The following is a 23,112-nucleotide window of genomic DNA, read 5'->3' as shown; positions in this document are numbered from 1 at the left end:
TATGAGAGGACGGCGTTTACCTCGGGTGGCAAACAAAAGAAGTTCAAAAGGCTCCCGATGGGCTATAAAAATAGCCCCGGGGTCTTTGCTGCTCGTGTGGTCTCTCTCTTGGAGATGGTTGAGCCGGAATCATACTTGTATGTAGATGACATCTACCTAACGGACGACGAGTTGCTTCCACACCTTGCTCGCGTGGATAACATAATTACTATGTTTGCTGACTTCGGTTACAAGTTCAACTTTGCGAAGTCCTACATTGCCGAGTTCACAGTGTTGTTCTTGGGGTACGAACTCAATAATGAGGGTCGAGGCTTGGCTCCACAGTTCCTTGAGAAATGCGCACGCCTTAGTGCTCCTACGACACTGAAGAAATTACAATCTTTGCTGGGTTTTCTGAATTTCGGTGGTACCTACATTCCTGATTATGCCCAGCGTATCAAGTCACTTTATGCCTTGGTACAACCTACTTTTACCAAATCTTGCTGGCTGCCTGAGCATTCTGCTGCATTGCAATCTTTGCAGTCTGATCTTCTTGCTTCGAAATTCTTACAAACTCGTGATAACCACACTAACCTGGTTATTAGAATCGTACCGGGTGCAGTGGGTTTCTCCTACTTGACGTTCAATGAGGGCGACACCGTCCCCATTGCATACAAATCTCATCTGTACACTTCGGCTGAGCTGCGCTTTTCCGCTGTCGAAAAAGTACTGACAGCAGTTCAGTTGGCGATCCTGAAAGAGCGAGCGCTATCACAGGGGAAGCACATGCTGGTGGTAACACCGTACCCTGCCCTTGAGGCGGTCACTAAAGCCAGTGTACCGAATTCTAAGGCTTTGCATCCAAGGTGGATACAATGGGCAACCTCTTTGACCTCGCCTGACGTCACATATATCTTTGACGCGGCATTACAGACACAGGAGTTCCTGGAGTATGAATTTGTTAATCCGGCTCCTCTGACTTTGCGCCCGCTCGAGGAGTACCATTGTGTCATTTACACTGATGGGTCTGCGCAACCCGCTACTGGATCAAAGCACGCCTATTCAGCGACCTGCGCAATTGTGGTGGGTACTTTCGTGAACGGAGTGTTCCAATCTGATGTCGTGCATACGCAGTCATTGGGTGATTGTACCGCGCAGATAGCAGAACTGAGAGCTCTAGTGCTTGCACTGGAGTTTGCTGATCCTCGAGTCACTACTCTTATAGTGAGTGACTCGTACTATTGTGTTCAATCATACAACGAGAATCTACACTTTTGGAGTCACAATGACTTTCGTGATTCAAAAGGTAGCACAGTAAAGCATAAAACGCTTTGGGTTCGAGTGGCAGAACTTAAGGAACGTTTGCCCCTCGTGAATGTAATTCACACTCTTGGTCACCAACGGGTTGGTGTCCATGCTGTCGGTAACAGTTTGGCTCACGAGGCAGCAGTGGCGACATATTTAGTGGCAGCAGTTACAAGATCCAAAACTAAGATTGATGATGACATCTTGGCAGCTATTGCTGCGTCCGAGACAGGGACAGGCTTTCCGAAAGGTTTCTCTTCTCGCTACCATTATCGCTTAAGTCCTGATAACGTCCCGTTAGTGAGGATTAACGACGTTGGTGACAGATTGATTACCAACGCGGACTGCAGACCATCTCTGATTTCAGCTGCCCACGAAGGTGTTGCGTCTGCGCATGCCGGCGTTTCGGCTACTGTATCTCTTTTGCAGCAACGTTACTGGTGGTACGGTTTGTACAAACAGGCGCGGGCTTATGTCCTTTTATGTGACATTTGCCAGCAGATTAAACCTTCTTCTGCCGCGCGTCCACCACAAACGCAGCTGTATATATCTAATCAACCACTTGCGTGTGTTTATTTAGATCACTGCGGTCCTTTTTCCTCTGATACTGCGTACAAGTACATCTTAGTTGCAGTGGATTCGTGCACACGTTTTCTGAGGGTGTGGCCGCAAAGGAGTGCTGATGCCCAGACTGTCATCAAGGATTTGCGTGTCTTTGTTGGGAGTTTTGCATGTGGTACCCTTCATTCTGACCAGGGCCCTGCGTTTGCCTCTAGGGCGTACAAAGAAGCCATGAGAAGTTTGGGGGTCCAAGTCAAATTTTCGTCTCCATACCGGCCTGAGGGCAATAGTGTTGTGGAGCGAATGAACCGTGACCTAAAGCAATCTTTGACAGCAAGGGTTTTAGGTACAGGCCGAGGCTGGCTCACCCACTTGTATGACGTGCAACACGCACTTAATAATCTCCCTAGAAGGTCTCTGGGTGGGCGGACCCCATACATGATGCTCTTTGGAGTACGAATGTTTGTCCCGGACTTTGAGGGTCTAGACATGGCGGCGGCTGCCGCGCCTTTTGACCTAGATGATCACTGTGCTGTATTGCAGAATCTTCAAGAAGCCAGAGACACTCTAGCAAAGGAACACGTACCCTCTACATCCGAAGCGGAGCTCCAGATTCCAGTAGTCGGCTGGCTACCTCAAGTTGGTGACCTGGTCTGTGAGAAGGTGGAGAACAAGAAGGAGTTTGGCCCCTCTTATCGTGCACCGGTCCCGGTGCTTGGAGTCCAGGGTACACGTACAGTTATTTTACCTCAACTTCCTGGTCGCAAGGATAACAGGTACATCTCGATTGACAATGTCAAGCTACAGCGGGTGGCCGATTCTCCATAGTATGACACCTTCAGTTTCTTGCCCTTCTATTCTGCGAAATTCTGTTGTGAGCCCGCCCTCGACCATCATGCCTGAGGTTGCCGTTGAGATGCATGCAGTTACTGCTCCTTCTATGCCGCCTACTGCTGGTGGTTTGCCTGATGATCCTGAGTATGCTTATCCTGCAGGTGTCCCGTTGCCTCTGTTACATTCGACAGCGATTAACCAGTCACATTCTTCCTTTGACACTGAATCAATGACTTCCACTGCCCCTTCCAAAATTTCTATATTTTTTGCCTGGTTCAAGAGACATTTTTTTGTGGCACCATGGACTTACATCTGGCTGGTGCTAATATGTATTTTTTTGTTCATGACAATTGGCTTTGTGGTAGTGCTTTTTAAACCTATCAATGGACACAACCTGGCTGAACAATCTGCGATTAGATTAATTGATGGAACTTTGGCCCCCATTCCTCATCACACATTATGAAAAGGGACCAGACTTTTGTGAACATTACAGCCTGGCCTGTGCGTGATGGGATCGCTTGGGATGCTGTTAAATTTCAAATTCATGGACCTACTGAAGTGATTAATGTGCCTAATGTCTTTCGTGTTTCTATGGGTGATGTAGTTAAACAGAATATCCGATCGGATGATTGGGATGTACAAGCAATAGAAGCACTATTTTCTGATCTAAAATATTATGCTGCATTTGATGCTGAAGATTTGTATTTAAATTCTGCAAATTATGGTGAACAATTTTGCTATCAACATTATGGCACACATTTCCTACACAGAGCAAATACCTTTCGTAATTTTGTTAATTACACACAATGGGAACACTGTGTGGCCCCTTATTATGGCAGCTCTGCCACGTTAGTGAACAAGTTCACATATTTTTCGGATTTTAGTGTGTCTAGTCCGACCTCTTTTTATTTTAAAGTGGCGGCTGAGACCGCCTCTAAGGTTAGATTGACACATACCAAATTGTTATATTCCAAGTCCTTTATGGATGAATTGGCTATCGGAGGCTATGAGCTATGGAAATCTACTATCGATCTTAAATCGGTTTGGGGTACTAAACCGTGGCAGGTTCAGGGAACAGAAGCTTTGCATCGCGCCTGTCTTATCCCAAACCACATTTTGTTTTTGAATTCATCTATTTTTCAGACCACCTGTTTTGGATTGGCCACATCTAAAAAATTGAATTCCCCCTCGATCCCGGATCTGGGTGCTTATCCCGGCTGGGGTAATCACACAGATCTTTCCCTTACTAGGTTGCAGTCCCTCATTTCCAACACCACCTTTAATGTTTCAGCATTTAATCCTGATGGGTGGTTGGTAAGGCAAACTGGTTCAGATTCCTGTCAACGTCGATTTCTAGCTTTAGCACCTGGGTATACTCAAGTCAGGGTAGATCCTCGTTTTGAATCATCACACACTGTAACTACCTACTCTGTGGGTAAGTTATGCCAGTCATGGCTGCAACATTCCACATTAGCATCTGTTAAACTTCATTTGTCACGTTTAAACGACAAAATTGATCTGAATGATTTTATTAAGGGTCCTGCGACAGGCAGGTCCAAAAGATGGGTATATGCTATTTACAACGAAGTTTGGAAAATGTCGGAAATTGAAGCTGCGTCCAGATAACTTGCTATTGACCAGGCCAATATGGAAAAAGTATTGGCTGTGATTGATAATAGTATAAACACCTTGTGTTCTAGAATTTACACTTTAGATAATATTGTTTCATCTGCCGTAGACATTGTGCAGGATGATTTTTTCTGTATTGTATCATGGCCAGAATCAGTTGCATTCTGTTATGCAGTTTGCATGGACTTTACAAACGTTAAAGGCAGGGAAGGTCCCATGGGATTACATGAATGTTTCATCTTTGTTCCTCCCTTTTAATTTAACCGCAAAACAACAGTTTATGTCCATGAAAGATGCTACTTAATCATTACTGCACATTGAGAAATTAGAACCGTTACCTTTCTCTATTGCTGAGTTAAATTCGGCCGTGTGACTTATCCACGGAGTGATCACTTTACCTTTTCCGCTTTTTAAGTTTAGTTCGTGCATGAAACATTATGCTCTTGGCAGATATGAACAACTTGGTACTGCATTCCTGCACGAAGTTTGGTCGCTCCCGTTCACATATAGATGCATGCGGGAGGGAAAAGAGGTTTATTTAAAGGGTGAGGAGTGCACTTCGGCCCCTGATCATTCTGTAGTGTGTAGACACATACAATTACATGGTGCTTGCAATATACACGCTCCTAATTTGGCTTGCATCCTGAAAGGTATACCGGTGCCGGTTATAACCCCTTCATTTACGCTGCTTGCTAACGGTAGTTATTTGCTTTTAAATAATGAGGATTGCTGCGGGATGCTAAAGGGAATACCATACATAGTAACTGTTTCACAGCGTGTTGTTTGCTGTAATAATGTCCTTTTCCCACCCCCGCATGGCCGGCTCGATGTTTCTATCTGGCCTTCGATTTCAACCTTGAACGCAGAGTTCAACCAGATGAGCAGAATAAGGGCTCTTTTGTCTCAAAAGGAGGTCGCTTTGACTTCGTCCCGTGAAACCTTTCTTCTTCACGTGGCAAACACCCGCACGGAGGTGCAGGCGCTTTTGAATACTGACCTCCCCTTGCATTTTGGAACATTGATACAGACTATCTTTAATGCCTCGTCTACGACTGGCATAGTTCATTTCTTTAAACTTGTGGGCTCCGGCCTCGTGACCTCCTTTCAAACTATTTTTGGTGTGATTCCCGCATTTTTTCATTCTATTTTTTCCAGCGTCTTCGGAGGTCTCCCTTTGCTTCTCGCCCTTATAGCTGGAATACTTCTATTGGTTTGCATACTGCGCAATGGCTGCGCAACTTGCGTACCGAGACAACATGCCCCGGCTGTTACATCTGCGTAACCGGATGCTTGAATAGTATGGCACCTTACCCCTGGCGACCTTAAGTGTCGCATATGGATTGTCCTTCCGGTTTCCATTCTTTACTTGTTTGCAACCAGTCTTTCAATGCCTGGATTGTCCATTCCAGTGGGCTCTGGATTTATGCATGTCAAACTCGGTGTCATCTGTCCCGGATTTTGATCAACTAATGGGCCCCTTAGTGGCTCATGAGTTTGAATGTTCTGGTGTCGGGTTTATGGCCTTGGGTGCGGCACATGGAGTCCTTGGAAATTGGGCCATTGAAGAGGCTGCGATTGACTTGCTGGAACGAAGTTATGTCGAGGAACCTTCCTGTTGTCCTCGTGTGGTGCTGGAAGCTCCAATTGTGAGTGAACACGTGTGTTCCTTTCCCTTGCTGAATTGGATGGCGGATAATTTTGCGGAACGCTCCAATGATTTCCTCTTGGAGGCTGTTGCAACTTATTGTGCCTATACCTTGATGGATTGACTCTTTGTCTTGGTCAACTCATGGTGCATCCATCGATGTCATTTTTCCCCATTTTTTCATGTTTTTTTACCTGACACTTTGTTTTTTTTCGAACTTTACACTTACCTTATATGGACTTATAGTTCATGCCCTTGGTTCCGTTCTTTCTAACTTGAACTCTGCGTTCTTGATAAGGGCGCCCCTAGTGGTTAGTAGTCTGATCAAGGGGGGGTGTAGTATGGGTTAACCACTCCCTATGTACAACGCTAAGTTAGCATAACCTCGTTGGCTGTTAGAAAGCCAGCTTGCCGCTTTTGCTGCTTTTGCACGCGACACTGTTGTTACATGTTATTCATTCGAGAACTGCTGACTCGACTTTGCTTCACATGAGAACCGTCTGTTGTTTAACATCCTTAACAGTAAGTAGTGACCTTGGTCTGTACACCGTGTAAAGAACGAGTCTGGGTCACTAGACGGTGCAGGTTGTTGTGTTCAGGTTGATCGTACCACTTCTTAGCTATAACATACATACAGCTGCCAATACCTGATAGACGAGTCCTTTAATATTGCAGAGCAGCATGTTTTCACTTGCATTCGAAACGAAGAGCTGTTGCAGGAGAGAGCCTAGCTGATCCTGTGATGTGATTCCACTAAGCTGATCCATAAGGTATGGGGTCCCCCATGCAAGCCTAAGAGACCTTCTATTAGTCTAATAATAACCTATTAGTTGCTAGAGAAAGGAGGGTGGTCGCTTTCCACTGTCATTATTATTATGATTGCTCCTTTCATTTTCTATGGTATTGTAACAATGCTGATGGTTCTGATCTTAACCATTTGTCTGCTTGTGTTAGCCAAAGTACTGCATCTTAGGACGCGAGGTTTATAAAATAAACTCTTTAAACTTTACCTTGTCTTTGTTATTCTGTTGTGGACTGATATATAGATACCAACGGGTATTTCGGATTCCCACCACTCCTGAGAATATCTAAGTCGCTTGTTCTGGGTTGTCTATACATTGGGACCGCCGAGCTAAATCTCGGATATCAAATGGGACACTAAGCTAGTCGGATAAGGGTTCTTGGTTCTGAGGGGAGTTTCTGGTACACTACAATTCTCTGAGGTCCTGGTTTCCTGCGCATAGTTCTGTGCATAAGCAGAATCCCCGCAACACCATGTGTACATCCATCCCTGGGAACCAATATTCCGATCTCAATCTCGCCTTGCATAGGCTCCTACCCAGGTGCCCCTCATGGGTGAGATCGATGATCTGTCCACTTAACCCTTCTGGGGGAACTATTCTGCCTGACTTGAGAAGGTACCCTCCTACTATGGACAGTTCATTCCGTACATTCCAATACGGCTGAATGTCTTCTGGTAGAGTTTTGCATTTCATGGGCCACCCTTTGATTACCCATGTTTTCACCTTGTTGAGGGTACTGTCCTGTTCCATGTGGTAGTCCCACTGACCTTTTGTCATTGCAGGGAGTTTAACCTCAAGGACCCCCTCACTGCTCCTGACCTCTTCCTCTTGTCTTATCACTAGGGCCCTTGATAAAAAATCAGCTACTTTGTTCTGTTGACCCGGGACATATATTGTCTTGAAATTGTAGTCATGTTTTCTAAGACCTTGTTGCCAAACAAGAAGACTAATGGTTTATGGTCCGTGCACACTTCGAATGGCAAACCCCACACATAGAAACTGAAATGTCTAATTGCCCAATACACCGCCAACGCCTCCTTCTCTATCGTAGAGTAATTAGACTCAGCCCCAGATAAAGACCTTGAAGCAAAAGCCACCACTTTCACCTCGCTGCCCCTCCTTTGTGAAAGCATGGCACCTATTCCCTTACTACTCTCATCTGTAGTAATAATAGTATCCTTGTTTACATCAAAGTTGCCTATGTATGGTGCTGACACAATTGCCTCCTTTATGTTTTCAAAAGCTTGTTCCTGACTTTTCTCCCAAACAAACGGCATGTCTTTCTTTAAGATTTCTCTTAGGGGATTTGCCAACATTGCAAAGTTCTTAATGAATTTAGCCATGTATTCCGCTAGGCCCAAGAACGATAGAACTTCCTCTTTGCTTGATGGCGTAGGTGCTCTTCTTACTGCTTCTACCAGATCAATTTTGGGTTTTATCCCCTCCTCAGAAATGGTGTGCCCTAGATAGTCTACTGAGGTTACACCCACTTTACATTTGCTCTCTTTCGTGGTAAACCCTACATCCCTTAACCTCTTGAGTACTCTCTCCGCATTCGAATTATGTTCACTCTCAGTTGATCCATAAATCAAAATGTCGTCCTGAAAACACATTGATTTAGGACAATCTCTCAAAACATGCTGCATCACCCTTTGAAATGCTGAAGCCGCTGACGCCAGCCCAAACGGCATTCTTAAAAATTTATAGTTGCCAAGTGGTGTGGTAAACGCTGTCAATGGTTGAGAATCAGGATGGAGTTTGATTTGGTGGTAGGCCGATGAGAGATCAAGCACACTGAAAAACTTTGCGCCTTGCAGCGTGCTCAACATCTCATGTATCCTGGGTAAGGGGTGCCTGTCCACCCCAAGGTTGGCATTCAATGTCCTAAGATCCACACATAGCCTGATGCTCTTCCCTCCATCCTTGCTCGTAATGACAATGGGCGCCAACCATGCTGCACATTCGATCTCTTGTATGACCCCTTGCTCAACCAATTTCCTCAATTCCAATCTTAAGGGTTCCCTCATCAATAAAGGGATTGAACGTGTTTTGTGCACCACTGGTGTTGCTCCCTCCTTCAGCTCAATCTTATGCATGTAATTTTTAAGTACCCCCAACTTTTCACTGAACACTACGGGGAATTATTTTACTAAATTGGACCCTACCACTGGGGGATCAATCAAAAGCACCTGCTCCTGGTTATTGGGGTCGAGTTTAATACCCAATTCCTTCTGATGTTTCCTCTCTAATAGACTTGAGCCCTCCTCGGTTACATAAACTTTCCCTACTGTGTGCCTGTCTTTAAAAGAAATTCTCATTCTTATCATCCCCTCCAACGGTATGGGTACCCTATTGTAACCCGTGGGAGCTATGTCAACCGTCTCTAGTTTGAGGTTATGTTTAGAAAATTTCTCATAGAACATGCTCTTGTCTACTAGGGTGAAAGGGGAGCATGAGTCTGCATACACCTTGAACTTTTCGCCATCCAGTCCTATCTCACAAGTAGGATATCGTGTCTTTTCATCCTTGCACTCATCCTCAATCTGAAAAATAAAACTTTTCTCTTCTTCTTCATCCACCTCCTTGTGTTCAACCACATGAACCTTATTATTACTCACATTGCACACTTTCGAAAAATGTCCCTTCTTATTGCACTTCCTGCATATTACATTTCTGGCAGGGCAGCGCCAATTGTTAGCTAAGTGATTGTGATTTCCACATCTAAAACACTTCAGGCCTTCAACTCTATTGCGAAAGCTCTCTTTGTTCCTATTCTCAACCTTACATACTGCCTCCCCGTTCGCAGTGTCTTTCGCAACTCCTTTTTCCTGGGCTCCCTCAGAAACTTTCATCTCTCTCATACACTGTGCTGTATGTTCCAACCCTTTTGCAATACTAATGGCTTCCTCCAAGTCTGGATTTCTAGTGAGCAATTCTTCCTGAACCTTCTCCTCATTAGTGCATCTCACCAATTGGTCTCTAATAAGAGAGTCCGTAAGCGCCCCAAACTCACATGTTGCTGACATTCCCCTCAATACAGCTATGTACGATGACACCTTCTCCTCTTTCCTTTGAACTCTTTTGAAAAATTTGTGCCTTTCCAGCACCACATTTATTTTAACTTTGAAATGTGCTTCTAGCTTTCGTAAGGTATATTCATACACATCAACCCCTTCATCCTCATCACGAACTTCATCATCCACCAGTCTACCTGTTATATCCTCAAAAACCTTCCTTCCCTGTATACCCAAATTATGCAATAGAATATGTTGCTTCCTTATGTTAGAAAAATTCTCGCCCCCTATGGCTATCAGATAGGACTTGAAAATTCCTTCCCATCTTTTCCAAGGAATTTCCGGTTTCCCAAGCTCATTTAGAAATGGAGGCGGCTGACTCATCCCTGCACCTGCCATGGTATGGAACGTGTAACTCACTGACGTATTACAATGAACTGGCAAGCCAGCTGCTATCACCTCAATTGCAGGAACAGTAAAACGACTATCCTGTGAAAAGTGTGAAAGAATCCGCTATGAATCTAAAATGCAGATTTCCCTACACTCTAGCAATGCAATACCGCCTTGCTATATCTTTTACCATGCATAAACAACCTAGTAACCCCCTGTGTAACTTGTAATCACTTCCACTTTTTTTTTCTTTCCACAAAGTCAGTCCTCTTTCACTGTTTGGTGTCAATCTCCCATAGTTCCTCTGGGGAGGCTATGACAGACACTTCCTGTGGCAGTACAACCGGTGTTAGAAATCGAGTCTGTGAGGCAATCTTCACTTTTCAACTTCTGAGGAGAGCACCGGGCAGGAACTCAGGCTCTTCTGACGCTGCGTTATTTGAGAATAAATTCTTTGCCCTTGAACTTAAGCGCTCCGTGGACAGGAAGCTTCCTTCCGCTTTCAAAGGCCCCCTCACACAGCGTTCTCCGGCTGAGCGCCTCTCCGCATACCAGGTTACACGGAAATAGGATAATCGCTCCTTGCCGGAATACTGGCCCTCCAGTTGAGGCGAAAATGAAATCGCTGCCACTTGGCCAAGCAGCGCTGCAACAAATGCGCTACCTACAGGAGACTCGATGCCGGGAGATCTCCACTCGCGTATCACTTTGCCAATCAGCGCTGCGGCAGGCGCACTACAGACAAGGGACTCCGACACAGGAGAGTATCCCCTCACGATGTTTACTATCTCTTTGTCACACGTGAGCCCTCAACCATAGCGGCGCTTTAGAAGTCGCTGATCTCGGCAAACCACGCTGCTGCAGATGCCCCACTCGCTCACCAACTTCTCCAACCACGGCGCTACCCCTGAGCTCCCGTCCACATGACTGTCCGTCGTTGTGGCACTTCTCCATTAAAAGGCCTGATAACACCTCAGTTGGCAATAGTTTCCGATTCTGTCTCCGGACTGTTCCTGACTGAACCAAGCCACTTCTCCCTTCAAATGCCTGAGAAAATACCGCAGCTGTCAATAGTTTCAGGTCCTTTCACCAGACCGTTCCTGACAGAACCAAGCCACTCGCCCGCTGATCTTTGCTTCACACCCCCTTAGACTCGGGTTAACGGACCCGGAGTTAAATTTAATACAGTCACTCCCACGATCCTGAACTCCTCACCATCAGCGACGACGCCTGCCCGTTCCTTGAAAGTAGGCTTCTTCTTCCATGAATTTTCCCAGGCTCTCGTCCACGCCAGCAAGATGAATTTTCTACAGGGGAGGATGCAGTGCCGTCCCTGTCACAGCTCCCGTCTTCCTCGTCGCCAAACTGAAGTAAGTTCACAATTATAATAGTCTTTGTAAACTTTATTAAGTCACAAGGTTAACTGCATCCTCTGCTTGCTGGCAAACAGTACATCAAGTGAAGGCAACCTCGTCAACATTCCGAGGCTGCCTTCCTGTCAACATTCTAAGCGTGACCACTGTACAGGAGAATAAGGGGGGTGGCCGGAATGTACCACGTGACAAATTATAACAACTGTCTTTCGTTACTTTGTGTAAACGGGACATTCTAAGGGTGGTGAACAGGCATTCTCATGCAACCCCTCATTGCTTTCACAACAAATCCCCATGTACAAAGAATTGTAGACAGGGTATTGCAACAAAATCCTGCACCTCCTCAAGCCAGGCCTATAGAGGACAATGTTTATAATTTGTCCTTGTTTTCCCATTTTACATGTGTGCTGCATTGTAAAACAGACATAAAAAGTGGAAAACACCTTAAAGCATAGTTTATATACTGGAAGGGACGTCTTCTAGCACAAAACCTATTCTTTCCCAAAATGCAGACACCCTTGTACTATGGCACAAGGGTGTATGCATTACACTTGGAAGCCAAAAGTGCAACAGTGCAGGGAGGGTGCAAAACCGTGCTACATCTTACTAGATATGGTGCTGTGCTGCTCTTTCACGCAATGCAGCATCTTTACTTGCTGCACCGAGCTGCATGACTTCCGTGTAAATCTGAGCAGTAGTGTTTAAGAATACCCCTTGTAAGAATGGGGTTCACTTCAAGTTCATGTCAAAAGCAGGTTTATTCATAAGAAAGGATCCCATCCACGAGCAGCAGTTACAATCAGCTGTTTCAGGTTACACAGCTCAGCTCTCAGTGAACAGTCCCACCTATTCACATCATGACATTCTAAAGCACTTAGCAACAGGCATGGAACTCTAAGATGCCACACCACTCTTATTAGAACATTGGCGGCCTCACATTCAGTGGCAGTATCTCTACCCATCTGTACATTTTCAGTGAAAAAGTGAATCATGTACTTCCCCACTTCAGTTCCAAAATAGACATCAGAGAGCGAGTCACCCAGAAGCCAGTATGGTGGTCGGGTCGACAAACTCTACCCGCAACCAAAGGATCCTAGATAGAGTTCCGCTCAAGTATTCTGCCTCAGTAGAGTCCAATGCCACTCCAAGCTTAACTAGAAACATATCCAGTCTGTTGTATACCACATGTATGCTAGAATAATAAGAATATTCGTTCCTATAAGGGGAAGCTATCTCCAAGCCTCAGCTAACTAACAATGTGTGATCAAAGATGTAAATTGCCAGGAAGTCTTCTTACATGTGGTGCCCTGTAAAAAGGCAGCACAGATCTATCCTTCTGGACACCCCACACCATATTATAATCTCCTCCCAACAGTCATGCACCAGAAAGCACCTCTGCCAGCTTACCATCTAGCAAGTCCAGAAATTTGATTTGATTCACATTAGGCTCACAGATACTTGCCTGCACCAGGTCCATACATCTAATGTCCCCACGATAATTAAGTAGCTTCCTTCATCATCCACTATCATATGGTTCATCGTGTATGGCACCCCTGTGGCAATCCAGACCAGGGAGAAACTTGAAGATGTCGTGCCCACTATTAGGCCTCTCCATTTACACTTCATTTTATCCAACTCTGTTTTTGTTAGGTGGGTCTTCTGCATACATAAGAATTGTATTGATTGGCATTTTGAGTGTGTCCTCAGACCCCTGACCTTCCATGGCAGAAAATATAACCAGTACGTATACAAGATGTATGTGACATACCCAAGAGGTTAATGGCTCCCTAGGACTTATAGCCCACTACTGTATTTCTGCTACTGGCAGGATAGTCCCTCTTGTGTCCTATCCCAGTTAGTCCCTGTGCTCCGAGTGTGTATATATTCCGACCCCCAAGGGTGAGTACTGTGGAACTACCTCACCGCCCCCACCCAAAAACTATCGTAATCAAAACTCTCATTACTATTCGGAAATTGTGTGGTGTGTGTGATTCAGGAGCATATGATATTTAAAGTAATCATAGCATTCCAAGGAACCTTCAGGTACGGGTAGCGCTCTGACCCCAAGGTCTGTTAAAACGAGAGTAACATGTAGAGCTCTGGCTCCCCTGAAATCTGGGCACACTCTGAAGAAGTATGGACCCCAAAAAACCTCATCCATCAGTGGGAATGACACCTTTCTTAGGCTATGATATCTGTAGTCATGGGTGTGACCCCCGGGCAGGGTCCCAAGATATCAGTGGTCAAGGGTCCATCAGGGTCTTTGACTCATCTTGTGAACCCCGTGTGAACTCTGAAGTGAGTCTATAGTTATCCGTGTACTTCGAGGCATCCTATACCAGCCGTGCTCCCTCCTGCACCACTTGCTTTATCTTGGCCATCCTCCAGTTCCTTGGTTCTCCTGTTCTCCTTCTCGAGCCCTGGCCCCACGGGATTTTTCTGTGAGGTACTCTAATAATCCACACTGACTTCATCCAATGCCAGGCTTCCGTTGAGAGCATGAAGAAGCTTCTTTTAGCATCCGCTATCACTCTCAACTTAGCCTAGTAAAGTAGTGCCTATCTCAAGTCCCACAGGCGGTGCATTTGTTTAATTTCCAGAAAACAGAGCCAATGGCACTGATTTTGTGTGGTCATGTCTAAGAATATATGCGCATTTTCTTTATCAATTCTCTACGGCTTATGTTCCCTGCTTCTCTGCAGTATTTGATCACAATTGCGATATTCAATAATCTAGCTACCATGGGTGCAGGTGGCACTCCCAGAACCCTGTGTGCTCACTCAAGGAAGAACTATGGTGCCCTGCCATCAAATATGTTCTTTATTATTATTTTTCCAAAAGTAATTCTGCATGGGGGCTTTCTACTTTTTCAGGAACACCAACAAGGTGGTTATTATTATTAGTAATAGGCAGTTATTGGCCTCCAGTAGTAAAGCTGCCTGGTTCTTTCTGAGAGAGGAGGGCAGGGGACCTCATCTATCATGGGGACAAGATCCCAAGGTCAGTTTCACACTAGCAGTTATATTAATGTCTCACCAGGTCAGGATTGACAGCATGTCTTTGTGCCAGAGGGCCTTTTTTCACGTTACATAATGCGTCATGTGCCTCTAGGGAGCCTAAGGGTTTTGATTCTCGACTGCTGTGATCGTCCCCGCCCCCTTTGAGGTTCTGGTTTGTTCTAGTTTTGCCATGTCTGGTCTGCTGCCACTGATCCTTCAATGTCCTCCTCAGGCCTCCAGTCAGGTCCCGCAACTGTGCATCTGGGTCGCACCCCGCAGGCAGCGAAACAGCAACGTGCTCCTCGGGTCACGCTCTAATCCTTTCTCCTTCGGCCCTCACTGCACGCCAGCGTATCTCAAGGCTAGTGCTTAATTTAAGCCAGCGGTTTCTGTACTCAGCACCGCCAATAAATCATCAACAATGGCACTTTTCACAAGCATCAGTTATGGGCACATTCACAGAGAGATTACATGATTTGCCCAGAAGCATAGGATGTTGAGCCAATGACAAGACTCAAACCTGGTTCCCCAGCTCCGAAGGCAGCAGCTCTGGCCATTACGTCATATCCTCTCCCCACTTTCATGGTTAGTAGTTGGTTCTGTTTTAGGCAGCGCTAACAGAAGAAATGGGCCGGTGCAAGCTGCCTCCTGACGAGAGCAACAGCCAGGGTGGTTGGAGACACTAAATATTTGGCGGGTACAAGAATAATCTTTTGAACTTTCCAGTGACCCTATACAAATAGCCCATTGTATGAGAGCCGTTCGCTTCATTAACTGAATACAATCGCATAGTATTGTAGTGAAACATTAATAAAGGCAGGCCTGTAGTCAAAGTTTGCAAGTAAGCTTTAACTGTTATTTACACTCATAAAGCAATTAAACCAAATGTGAAAAGACATATTGTTGAATCTTACATCTTCATGCACCAAGCAAAAGAATGGTGGGACAAAAAAAGGGAGAATAACTTGAATGCTCTTCACAACATTCCTAAACCTCAAAATGCAATATTGGAGTGTATTGGAGACAGGCTGCAGGCACACAGATCTGCAAGAGCAGAGAAATGTCCACTTACTAAAAGTGGAATATGTAAAATAGTAATATGAAATCCAACCTTACCAAGAGGATTTATTATTGCCATTCCAAAGATATAAAACATGACACAGTAATCCTTTATAACCAGGAATTACAGCTTAAAAGAGTGTATTAAGGAATTCCCAATGTTAATCTATGAGAGGAGTAGGCCTCACAGAAGCAAAAAACAAATGTAGGTGTTTTTCACTACAAGGCCATGCAAAACTTAAAAGTACATGTCCTATCTTTCAGAAACATAGCACCCTGCCCTATAGGCTACCTAAGGCCTACCTTAAGGTGACAAGAGTAATAAAATGGAAGTTTAAGGCTTGGCAAGGGGCTTTTAATACCAAGCAGACATGGCAGTAAACTTGCACACAAAGGCTCTGCAGTGGCAGGCCTGAGACATGTTTAAAGAGCTACTTGTGTGAGTGGCACACTCAGTGCTGCAGATCCACTAGTAGCATTTCATTTTCAGGCCCTAGGTATATGATATATCACTTTACCAGGTACTTACAAGCAAATTAAATATTCCAGTTGTGTATGCACCAATGTTACCATGTTTAGGGGAGAAGCACATGCACTTTAGCACTGGGCAGCAGTGGTAAAATGCTCAGAGTCCTAAGGCCAACAAAAATAATCAGCAAAAAGAGGAGGTAAGCAGGCAAAATAGTATGGCGGAAGAACACCCTAAGGCTAGCAGGTTTAATAGTATGTTATAGATTCTGTGTGTCTGAGTATTGAAGTCAGTCGAATCCCTTTTGGAAACCCCTGATCTACCAGGGCACAAGAAAGAGAGCGAGAATAGTTTCTCAGACACTGGAAGTTTATTGCCTGCATTCCTGTGGCTTGAGGGTAGAGAAACCCTTAATGCATCGCAAAGTATACAACACAATACAGAAACATTTGTTGTCTAATCTATGAGAAGCATTATTGTAGATGGGTGATATGTAGAGTGGACTGAAACGCTTTATCTTGCACAACAATATAAGAAGTCCTATGAGATAAATTTGCAATCAGAATTAGCCTTTTATGGGATGCTCCCAAAAATGAAATGTACAGTGTTGGTGTGGAAGAGATATGCTTACCAATGTAAAAAAGCCTGCTGAGGTAGACACATGTGAGATGCTCACAGAAGATAGGTATAGTGAGATATGCAGAATGAGATGTGTGGCAAAGCTCAGATAAGAGGTTTAGTGATGAACACCAGAAACATAGTGTTTGTGTGTGAAGCTTACAAATGAATACAGAGGGTGGAAGGTCACAAATGAGTAGTGCAAGGGATGCACTAAAGCACAACAACTTTGTTATATGGAAAGCTCACAAAAACAATAAAATGCTCAAAACTAGCAAATATGCCTTGTGCTAGGATTATTCGAGCTAAAATATTGAGCATTTAATTTAAACAATGATTGAAGGCATGGTGGCCTTACTCAAGACTATGATGAATTATTTACAAGTGACAATTGGAGAGTTGTAAATAAACAGTGAAGTAATCTATGGGGAATAGTTATTGCTACCAAGAAAAAATGTCAGGTGGGCAGGATAACTTGGATATGGAGGGTGATGCTCCAGAAGATGAGCCGGGGGTGTCCAACACCCATGACTCTGCTTCTGAACATATCCAGGAGGAGTCTGAAAACCCCTTACTGGAGAACCCTGTGTCACTAGAACTATTACCCTGGGGACTAGAGGGGGCCCTAGAGGCAGGACCCCATTATTCCCCCTGGGAGGGCACAAAGGGTTTGGGTAGGTCCAGGTCCTTCTCAGTTAATTCAACCTCCTCTGCCAGTTCAATAGGGACCTCCATTTCTAGCAAGAGGGAGGTTTTTCCAGAAAGGGAATACCACCAGCTCAAACATGAGAGAGCCACACTCAAAATCAAAAAGGAGCAGTTGGCCCTAGATACATAAACCCTAGAAGTCCAGAGGGCTAGGAAGAATTTCAGATTAGGATCCAATAGTGGTAGCACTAGTAAACCTATGGTCAGGGAACACTCCTTTGACACTAGGAACTTGAGCAGGATGGTCCCTCCTTACCAGGAGGTTGATGACATCCATAAGTGGATAACTGCCTTAGAAAGGGCTTGTAAAGTTCAGAAAGTTCCTCCGGGGCAGTGGGCAGATATCCGGTGCCTCTCCTTTGCTAACAAAGGTAGAAACAAACTTTTAATTGTACAGGAAGAAGATACAGGCAATTAGAAAGTCTTGAAGAGTACACTTATAGATGGGTTTGGGTTAACCACTGAGCAATACAGGGTTAAGTTTAGGGACACACAGAAGGCACTCCCTGGGTAGATTTTGTTGATAGTAATATTAAGGCTCGGGAAGGCTAGTTTCATGGAAGTAATGCCCATGATTATGAAGCAATGTACAATTTACTTGTAAGGAATCACATCCTTAATAACTGTCAAAATCAGCAACTGCTCCAGTACCTGGTGGACTCTGATCTGACCACTGCCCAGGAACTGGAAAAGAAGGCAGACAAGTTGGTCTCCACCAAGGTGAAACAAAAGTCTCATGATGGTGGTGACCAGAAGAAGTAAGATTCTTCTGAGGCCCGAAAGAAAGGTGCGGAGAAATCTAAAGAATAGAAAGACTTCTGAAGGTCCCCAAAAATGTTCCTCTAGGGGTGGTTCCTAATCCTCTTCCTCCTCTAACAGGCAACCTTGGTGCTATTTGTGTAAGAAAAATGTTAATAGGGCAAAGGATGTCATTGGTAGTTGTAGAGGCCCCAAGAGTTTAGCCGGTTAACCCTGGGTACTGAAGTGTGTCCTGGCCTAGTCAGGGCACCCACTCAGGCTGTTTTAGTCTGTGATGGTGGCACTGAGCTTGCCACCCTTATTGTAAGTCCCATTAACTTGGGAGAAAACAGACAGCAGCCTCCCATAAATGGTCACTAAGCTTTAGCTTACAGGGACACAGTTGCCAGTGTCACTAAGGTGACAGAGAAACTTGTGGGTCCTGAGGAGATTCCACTTGGTCAGATTTACCAAGTGACCACTGCTAGCAATGTCAGGACAGATCATTCCATGGCAGTTGTCAATCTCGGTTGGGGGAGGGTAAAAGGCCAAAAGAGAGCTGTGGTACACTCAGACCTACTTATGGACTGTCTACCGAGCACTGAGTTTGAAACTTCAGCCTGGTCTGAAATGGAGTTCAGGACTCGTTCGGAAATTATTGGATTTTGAGCCAGTGTCTTTGCTGTCACTATGGCTTAGGCCAAGACGTTAGGTCCTGGAAAAAAGGATCAGCCTACTCTTAAGAGAAGGAGCAGGAAGGGTAAAGATGTATCCTCCTCTCAGACTCCCAGTCAGAATCAGCCTCCTGAGGGAGATGATCTCAGTATTTGTGAAGGAACGGTCCCAGAGAAGCTTGGACCTGACAAGCCAGAACTACTGGGGATGGGGGTCTTCCAGGGATGACTTCAGTCTGGAGCAGAAGGCCTGCCCCTCTCTTGAACAAGCTGCTACTGAGGAAGCAGGGGATGTCAGTGGGTCCAACTGGACTTATTGAGAAGATGGGCACCTGTTTTCTGAAAGCAGAGGCCCCAAGCCTGGTGCCACCAGGAGGTTGGTCATCTTGGGCAAAGCAAGACTTGGGACAGGCTTGTCTCTCATTTTCACTGGCCGTATATGTCTGAAGACACCAAGGAGTTTTATCACTCCTGTGTCACCTACCAAGCCAGTTGTAAGTCAGGTGGCACTACACAGGCCCCCTTAATCCCACTACCAGTGGTTGGGGTTCCCGTTTAAAAGAGGGTAGGGATAGACATTGTAGGTCCCTTAAACCCTCCAACAGCATCTGGACATATTTTTATCTTAGTAGGTGGACCATGCCACTCAGTATCCAGAGGCTATTCCGTCTAGTACTACGGCTCCTGTAGTGGCCAGGGCCCTTCTGTGAACCTTTTCCAGAGTTGGGTTCCTAAGGAGGTCTTGTCAGACAGCTGTACTAACTGCATGTCTAGCTACATCACTGCTATGTGGAAAGAGTGTAGTGTTAAGTATAAGTTTACCACACCCTACCACCCACAGGGCAATGGGCTCAACAAGACCCTCAAAGGTATGATCATTGGACTCCTAGAAAAGCTGATGCTAAAATGGTATGTCTTACTACTATGTGTTATCTTTGCCTACAGAGAGGTTCCTCAGAAGGGGGTGGGCTACAGCCCATTTGAACTTCTGTTTGGACATCCAGCTAGGGGTCTGCTATGTCTAGTCAAAGAAGGATGGGAGCAATCTCTCAAGCCTCCTCAACAGGACATAGTAGACTATGTTCTCGGTCTGGGTGCCTGTTTGGCTGAGTACATGAAGAAGGCCAGCAAAAATCTTGAGGCCAGCCAGGGACTTCTGAAAGGTTGGCATGACCAAAAGGCTGTACTAGCAGTTTACTAGCCAGGACAGAAAGTGTGGGTGATGGAGCCTGTGATCGCAGCAGCTCTCCAAGACAAGTGGAGTGGCCCCCATACTATATGGAAAAGAAAGTTAGGTCACCTACTTAGTTGACCTAGGTACTCTAAGAAGTCCCCACAGCGTACGTCATGGGAATCACCTGAAACCTATTGTTGACAGGGCTGACATAAGCTTGCTCATGGCCACCGATAAGAGACAGGCGGAAGAGAGACCCCCTCTCCCTAATCTTCTCTCTCAGGACCCTGTTGATGGGTCAGTTGAAGGAGTAGTCTTGGCAGACAGCCTCACTGATCCACAGCACGTTGATTGCAGACAGGTTTTCAATCAGTTTCCTGGTCTCTTTTCTCTAACACCCAGTCAAACCAAGTAGTATACCCATGAAGAGGACACAGGTGACAGCCTGCCTGGGAAAAGGAAAATTTAAAGATAGCCTGACCATGTCAGAGAATGCATCAGGACAGAGGTCCAAAAGATGCTGGTCATTGAGCCTTCAGATAACTCTTGGGCTAGTCCTGTAGTCCTTGTACCAAAACCTCACACACAGGATGGTACGAGACAGATGAGGATTTGTGTTGACTACAGAGACCTCAATGCAGTCACTAGGACTGACACCCATCCAATTTCAAGGGCAGACAAACCGAAAGGTACATTGGCCTCTGCCAAATGTATCAGCACATTTGACCTCACTGCTGATTATTGGCAAATCAGATTTTATGAGAATGTCAAAACAAAAACAGCATTTCCAACCCCCCAGAGGACATTATCAATTTATTGTGATGCCTTATAAAGTGTACCTGCCACATTTCAGAGGCTGGTGAACAGAGTCTTAACAGGTTGAAAGCCTATAGCGTAGCATAGCCAGATGCTATAGCTGCCTTTAGCTTCACCTGGGAGGATCACCCGGTCCACCTCAGAAATGTACTTGAGGCCCTGCAGAAGGCAGACCTTTCTATCAAGGTCACAAATTGCCAGATAGGGCAGAGTAAGGTTGTGTACTTGAGCCGCCTTATAGGCGGAGGCCGAGTTCAACCATTGGAGGACAAAATTCAGACCATCATGGACTGGATTGCCTCCACTACCCAGACTCCGGTCAGAGCTTTCTTGGGCCTGACTACTACAGGAGGTTTGTTAAGGGGTATGTTTCCATAGTGACATCTCATAATGATCTCACCTCCAAACGGAGGCCTAAGAAAGTTCAGTGGACAGTTAGCTGTCAGAAGGCATTTGATGACTTGAAGCAAGCCATGTGCTCTGCTCCAATTCTGCAAACGCTTGACTACTCCAAACCATTCATTGTCCAGACAGATGCTTTTGAGATAGGGATAGGTGCAGTATTATCACAGCTTAATGCAGAGGGCTAGGATCAACCAGTAGCTTTTATAAGCAGAAGGTTCACCCCCAGGAAGAAGCGTTGGTGAGCTATTGAGTGGGAGGCCTTTGTTGTGGTCTGGACCTTGAAGAAGTTGAGGCAATACCTTTTTGAGCGAAACTAGACAAAGGACAGGGGAGTATTCTCCCCTCTATCCAGCCCCTCCTCTTGGAGAGACCCTTGAGTCATTCCAACCCTTTCTCTAGGGTCCTTAAGAGCACCCCTATGGGTGGGTCCTCTGATTCATCATGGAACAAAACTCAGCTCTGAAACCAAGACACTCTTCGACCGTCTGGACACTTGGACTTTGTTGAACTGAGACTGGAACTGAGACTGCATCAAGGAAGACTCCTGCTGCTCCTGGTCTCACTTTTCTTCCAGCCTTCTGCGTCGTCTGTATCTGTGCTTCATCCAGGTTCTCCAAAAGGCCTGTGGGCATCAAGGATACCCGAAGGAGTCACTTCCCTTCATCTGCAGGAACCGCAACAAAGCTGACCGGTCTGCTGCTCCTGTCGTCCTATGGGCTACCCGAGGCCCAGCTATAAAAGAGGTGGTTCTGCAGCGCCCTAGATGCCTGGCCTGTCTTCTCTGCAATTTTGAGGACCGTATCCCTCGTTGGAGCTGCTGGGACCAAACCCCTGTGCACAATGTTGACTTGCCGTAGCCAAGGCTTGCTGTCTCTGTACTCCAGAGATCTTCAGGCTACAAGACTTTCCAGCCTTCTGCACCTCATCCCTTGAAAATCAGCATCCTCTGCACCTCAATATTTGGTGAGCTGCCTGAGGTCCTCTTGCGACTTCTATGCCTTCCGCCTGTGGGTCCTCTTGAGGGTCTTCTTTTACTTCAGTGGGCTTCCCTGCTTGCTCAGGGACTGCGCTGACTCTCGAGCACTTGGTGAGTCCCTTATATCTTGCTGGTCCCAAAGGTTACAACTTTTTGCTTTGCATGGCAGTTACCAAGGCTTGTTGGTGCTCCCGCTGAACACAGACCACCTGGACACTGACATCTGATGTGGGACAGCTCGAGCACAGCTCCTGGTCTTCCTCAGCATCGCCAGGTCCTGATAACTGCAGCACCATGGTCATCATCTTTACTCTTGAACCTCCCGACATCGGTGGGCATTGTGCTTCCGTGCCTCCTGGTCACTTCAGAGGGGCATAGCGTCTGTCCCCTCGCTTGCAGGTCCTCCTCTTCAAGAATCCAGTCTTTGATTCCACCGTACAGCTTCACAGACTTCTCTAGAGGCATCTTCTTTGAAGTCTTCCATTGTCGTCTACGGCAGGTTCTGACGTCACTTTACCCCATTCACCCGGCATCCCTGGTGCAGGTAACCGCGGTAGGGGTTGCTCTCCAACCACCTGTGTCCAAAGGGTTTCTTCTGGGTGGTCTGATAAGTGTCCTTCTTTGAAACCGCAATGCGACTTCTCTATTGACTTTCATTGGGCACGCGGCTTTGTTCCCACTCTGCACAAATCCTCGTGAGGTTCCTGGGTACTTACCTTGATTGGTTCCTTGTGTCCCCAGATCCTCTGACTCTTCTGGTCTAAGTCCTGTTCTCCTTTGCAGTTCACATTCCACTTTCTAAATATATGGTTTGGTCTCCCCCTGGAGACCAGTGTATATTTTTGCTACTTACCTGATTATTTTGAAGTATTCCTGTGTGTACTGTTGATATCTTCAGGTAGGAGAAATGCCAATGAATTAGTGATTGTGTTGCATAACAAAT

This window comes from Triturus cristatus, chromosome 3_2 (genome assembly GCF_964204655.1).
Source record: "Triturus cristatus chromosome 3_2, aTriCri1.1, whole genome shotgun sequence".
NCBI classification, from domain to species: domain Eukaryota; kingdom Metazoa; phylum Chordata; class Amphibia; order Caudata; family Salamandridae; genus Triturus; species Triturus cristatus.
Note: the sequence above shows the minus strand (reverse complement) of the source record.